At 44.5% G+C, this 6192-nt stretch overlaps 1 pseudogene; it reads left to right on the top strand.

Annotated features, from left to right (window-relative positions):
• Positions 1-6192, top strand: part of LOC105537838 — an 11688-nt pseudogene that overhangs the window by 4393 nt on the left and 1103 nt on the right.

Raw genomic sequence — 6192 nt, 5'->3', positions numbered from 1 at the left:
TTGCAGTGAGCCGAGATTGTGCCACTGCACTCCAGCCTGGGTGACAGAGCAAGACTCTGTCTCAAAAAAAAAAAAAAATAGAAAAGAAGAAAAAGTAACCCATAATAAAAACTTGCTGGTTCGAGGCTCAGGCGGGCATCATGGTCCTACCAATATGTGATGCCACCCCTGGTGGCCCAGCAGTTAAATTCCTCTCTTTATACTGTCTCTCTTTATTTCTCAGCCAGCCAACAGTTATGGAAAATAGAAATAACCTACGTTGAAATATTGGGGGCATGTTCCCCCAATATCTCGCATGCCAACATAGTTTTCTTTTTCCTAAGTGCATGTGGGAACACAATTCCCTTTGGAAGGTGCGGAGAAATGTTCATCAGTCCGGTCCACAGAAACACTTGTTTGGCTCCCTGAAGACTGGTGAATTGTCTGTGTATTGTGCGGGGTAACTATGGGTCACGCAGAGTCTAACATTATGCTTATCTCTGCTATATTAAACTCCTGTTAAAACGGGGGGAGTTCGGGTACCCTTGGAAAATATGGTCACCCTATTCAGAGCGCTGGAAGAACACTGTCCTTGGTTTCCTGAAAAGAGAACGTTAGATGGGGAACTATGGGATCATATTGGTGCAAAATTCCAGGAACTGGTCCTGACAGGATATTATGTTCCCATCACTGTTTGGGGTGGCTGGGCCTTGGTACATGCCATCCTAATGACATACCAATCCCGTGACCCCCTGCAGTTACCACAGTTTTCTGAATCTGGAGACATTCCACCTTTTCCTCAGCTTTCCTCTCCTGCTCGGCCTTCGCTATCTGCTCAGCCTCTCTCTCCCTTCATCTGCTCCTCCCCCACCTGAGGATATTGAAGATTCAATATCTAACTCCGGTAACTTTGGCTTAACGTCACCCTCTGATGATCTTATTTCTTTTCATGAAGAGCCGGTACTTGTAGCTCCCGCAGCCCCTACTCGGACAGCCCAGGACCATATCTATGCTAACTCTTCACTCTTCAAACCTTTGCAGCCTTTGCCTCTGGAGCCATCTAATGACTCCAGGACTAAACTACAATTTACCTGTAATTCTGCAGGCCCTTCCCTGTCCATTGCAGCCCCTTACCCTCCTGTCATTTCGGTCCCTCAGCCGGTCACTTTGCCATCCACTCAACCTGCTTCTCTGTACCAATCTTCACACATGGATACACCTGCCACTCTTGTTGCACAGGATTGGGCAATAATCACTGGTATGCTCTGCCTCTTCTCCTCCTCCAAAGCCCATTTCTCATGCTGTCATACCGGTCTGACCTCCTCAACCTCAGTTCCCCTTATCTACACATACTTTTCCTGTCACTTCTATGCCGACTCCATCTCATGTGCCTGTTCTTGAAACTTCCATGCTACACTTATTACGCCAAAACAAAAAAGCAAGTAGATTAGAGGCGTGGCCTTATCCGGTCACGCTGGAACCTCGCAATGCTCAAGGGGTACAAATGGGTTGATATGCACCACTCTATCTTACCTTTTTAAAAGAATTCAAGAATGCTTGTACTCAGTATGGTCCTACTTCTCCATATGTTAAAATGGTATTACAGACTGTTTGTACTGAGGTCATTTTGCTTCTTTTAGACTGGGACCTTTTGGCAAAATCTCTTCTAACTCCATCTCAGCATTTACAATTCCGTCCCTGGTGGTCAGAGGAGGCCCGTCTGCAGGCTCAGCTAAATCGGGCTGATGGCATTCTAATTACTCAGGCTCGGCTCACAGGCTCCAATAATAACTCTGACACTACCGCCCAATTAGGCTTTGATGCTCTCACCACAGAACAAGTAACAAAGTTGTGTATGAGAGCTTGGGTAAATTACACATCCCAGGCCAAGGTCCTGTTTCTTTTACTACTGTTAAACAGGGTCACAATGAATTATATCCTGATTATTTGGCTAAATTACAAGATGCTGTTGAAAAATCTGTCTCTGATGAGCATGCTCAAGGTATTCTTCTTTGTGTGTTAGCTTTTGAGAATGCGAACCACGAGTGTAAAATGGCCATGCGTTCTGTCCAACGACAAAGTTTACATGATCACGAGGTGTTGCCTGCATATATTAAAGCTTGTGAAGGCATTGGATTGGAGACCCACAAAGCTATTCTGTGGGCACGGACCATGAAGGATTGCAGTCAAACTGACTCGACTGATTCTTTCCTTGGAGCCTGCTGTAATTGTGGTCAACTTGGTCATACTCGAAAAAATTGCACTGTTAGAAACTTAAAGGCGGCCAAACCGGCTCAAAAAACGCAGCCAAATGCTCCTGCTACTGTTTGTCCTCATTGTCATAAAGGTAAACATTGGGCAAGTACTTGCCACTCTTAAGTCTGATATAGATGGAAATTCCTTGCCACAGAACCAGGGAAATGGGAAGCGGGGCCAGTCCCAGCCCCCAATATCAAATGGGACACCTCAGACTCAGATCAATGTTGCGTTCCCGCTTCAAGTGGTCCCAACGCAGCCCCCAGCAAAAATAAATTTACCTACAGCCAACCCAGATGGGTCCCAGCCTCTTCTGTCTCAGTACGATGCTTGTCCACCTCCACAGTTGGGGGCGGGACAGTCGATCTCTGTAGTACCGTTCCTCTAAATTTACTACCTAATTCTTTGCCTTTAATTCCCAGACCAATACCTGGGAACCTGGAACAATCATAACATGGGGAAGAGGGTATGCTTGTGTTTCACCTGGAGATCATCAGTCCCCTGTCTTGGTGCCCACTAGAAGACTTAAACTTTGTGTGAATACTGACAGTAAAAACCACAGGGAAGAGACGTCTGCATCAGAGGACACCCTCATACCTGGTGAAGTCTGTGCCGACTTCTCAGAAACCGGCACGCCAAATCAAAAAGGGTCTTGTTCAATCCTTCCTAAAGGCAACAGAGACCCCTCTAATTAATCCCACTTCTAATTCCCTTTCTTTTTCTCCTTGTGAACCTAAAAATCTCACCATTTCTATTAGCCTGAAAATAACATCCCCCTGTTCTTCTATTCCTCCTTCAGCATGGATCTTGCTTACAATAGGTTTTATTTAATAATTCTGGCCGGGTGCAGTGGCTCACGCCTGTGTTCCCAGCACTTTGGGAGGCCGAGGTGGGCAGATCACAAGGTCAGCAGATCGAGACCATCCTGGCTAGCACGGTGAAACCGCGTCTCTATTAAAAACACAAAAAATTAGCCGGGCGTGGTGGCGGGTGCCTGTAGTCCCTGCTACTCGGCAGGCTGAGGCAGGAGAATGGTGTGAACCTGGGAGGCAGAGCTGGCAGTGAGCAGAGATCGCGCCACTGCACTCCAGCATGGGCGACAGAGCGAGACTCCGTCTCAAACAAACAAAAAAATAATCTCCTCCTTATACTTTCTGTCTCACCAGTTTCCCCTCACACTTATTTACCTGCTACACAAAATTATTCTTATTGGGCTTATGTGCCTTTCCTCCACTTATTTGACCTCTCACCTGGATGGATGCTCCTTTGGAAATATACTAATGATAGTGTGTGGATATCTGGAGCTACAGATGACCATTGCCCCGCTCAACCAGGAAAAGAAGGCACTGCATTTAATGTTACTGTGGGTTATAGATACCCTCCTCTGTGCCTCGGACATGTACCTGCTTGTATCCATCTGGAACTCAAGTCTGGGCTGCTTACCTTCTGAAGAGATCAGCCACAGGGGAATGGGAACATTTGGTCTCCAGCCTCTCCCTTTCTCCTTTAAGACAAATGAAAGGGGGAGTAATAGGAGATACCCCATACTTTCAATATAAACCTGTAGGAAAACCATGTCCTAAAAATTTTGAGGGCCCATCTAAAACTTTAATTAGGGAAGGTTGTGTTAATTCACATGCAGTAGTATTAAAAAATGACTCATATGGTTTAGTAATAAACTGGGCACCAAAGGGCTATTTGACAAACAATTGCTTCTCTGGCAGAAGGGAATGCCTGGAGGCTACTTATTTTATTTCTTATTGGGAGGACAAGGATCATCATCCTACTTTGCATAGGAAGTTCAGCTTGTTCTGTCCCTTAAAATGGGAAGATAAGGGCATTACCCCCCGCCCCCACCGCCGAGGCCTCGTATGATGTTCCCATTCTGAGCCCAGAACACCCAGAACTTTGGAAATTGGCTATTGCCATGTCCCAGACTACAAGTACGGGAAGGGAAAACTTTCCTGTCCGTTGTCCCCACTACCACCCCTCACAACCGTGATTCTGAACCCCATGATAAATTCCCTTTGAACCCTTTTCCCCTTTTTGATGCCAAGCCTCCTTTATGGGACTCTGATTGGCATTATGATAATTCTTCTTGACCCAAGTATGCCTCTCTACCTCTTCAGCATCCCCGGGCACCTCGGATTGCTTCTTTATAGCAGAGAACATCGGGCGTTGCCACAGCCACTCCTCTCCCTCAGTATCAACATAGATTCAAACATTCTGTTTTGTTTACCTCCAGCCTGACTATTCCTATACAGAGTTGTGTTAAGCCTCCTTACATGCTGTTAGTGGGAAATATCAAAATTTGGATGAACAATCAAACTGCCCAATGCATTAATTGTCATTTATACACTTGTGTTAACTCCTGTTTTGACTTTAGGAAAAGTGTAATGTTGGTTCAAGCTCAAGAAGGAATCTGGATACCAGTAACTTTACCCAGACCTTGGGAATCTTCCCCCTCAGTACATTTAATTAATGAAGTGTTACAACTAATTTTCAAAAGATCTAAGAGATTTGTTTTCACTTTAATTGCTGTGATCATGGGCCTAATTACAGTCACTGCACTGGCCATCACTGCCAGAGTGGCATTACACCAATCTATTCAAGTGACTCATTTTGTTAATGATTGACAAGCCAATTCCACCCAAATGAGGAATTCTCAACAAGGCATTGATCAAAAATTAGCTGATCAAATTAATGATTAAGACAGTCTGTTATTTGGCTTGGGGATCGGCTAATGAGTCTCGAACATCACATGCAAATGCAATGTGATTGGAACACTTCTGATATCTGTATCACACCATATTCCTACAATGAGACTGATCATTCATGGGAAATAGTCAAAAGACACCTTCTGGGTAGATAATTTATCCTTGGACATAACTAAAGAAACAAATTTTTGAAGCCTCTCAAGCTCATTTATCCGTTATGCCTGGAGCTGTGGCGTTAGATCAGGTGGCAGAAAGTCTTTCTAGACTAAACCCCGTGACTTGGATTAAGTCTACTGGGGGCCCCACTGAAGTAAATTTTGGAATCATGTTTCTCTGTTTAATGGGCTTGTTTTTAGTGTGTCAGATTAGTCAAAGGATCCTGTGTCAAAACCGAGAGAACGAACAGCCTTCATCGCCATGGCACATTTATATAAAAAGAAAGGGAGAGATGTTGCGGGAAGTCAGGGACCCCGAATGGAGGGACCGGCTGGAGCCACGGCCAAGGAACATACATTGTGAAGATTTCATTTTGATGTGGACATATATCAGTTCCCAAATAATACTTTTCTAATTTCTTATGTCTGTGTTTACTTTAATCTCTTAATCCTGTTATCTTTGTAAGCTGAGGATATATGTCACCTCAGGACCACTGTGATAATCGTGTTAACTTTACAAATTAATTGTAAAACATGTGTGTTTGAACAATATGAAATTGGTGCACCATTGAAAAAGAACAGAATAATAGCGATTTTTAAGGAACAAGGGAAGATAACCATAAGGTCTGACTGCCTGTGGGGTCGGGCAAAAAGAGCCATATTTTCCTTCTTGCAGAGAGCCTATAAACGTATAAGTAGGGAAGATATCGCTAAATTCTTTTCCCAGCAAGGAATATTAATATTAGTACCCTGGGAAAGGAATGCATTCCTTGGGGGAGGTCTATAAACAGCCGCTCTGGGAATGTCTGTCTTGTGCAGTTGAGATAAGCACTGAGATACGCCCTGGTCTCCTGCAGTACCCTAAGGCCTGCTAGGGTGGGGAAAAACTCCGCCCTGGTAAATTTGTGGTCAGACCGGTTCTCTGCTCTCAAACCCTGTTTTCTGGTGTTTAAGATGTTTATCAAGACAATACGTGCACCGCCGAACATAGACTTTTATCAGTAGTTCTGCTTTTGCCCTTTGTTTTGTTCCCTCAGAAGCATGTGATCTTTGTTAGACCCTTATTAGTAGTTCTGCTTTTTGCC

This window comes from Mandrillus leucophaeus, unplaced genomic scaffold (assembly GCF_000951045.1).
Source record: "Mandrillus leucophaeus isolate KB7577 unplaced genomic scaffold, Mleu.le_1.0 Scaffold18, whole genome shotgun sequence".
Classification (NCBI taxonomy): Eukaryota; Metazoa; Chordata; class Mammalia; order Primates; family Cercopithecidae; genus Mandrillus; species Mandrillus leucophaeus.
The sequence above is the reverse complement of the archived record's forward strand: the minus strand, read 5'-3'. Positions and strand labels throughout refer to the sequence as shown.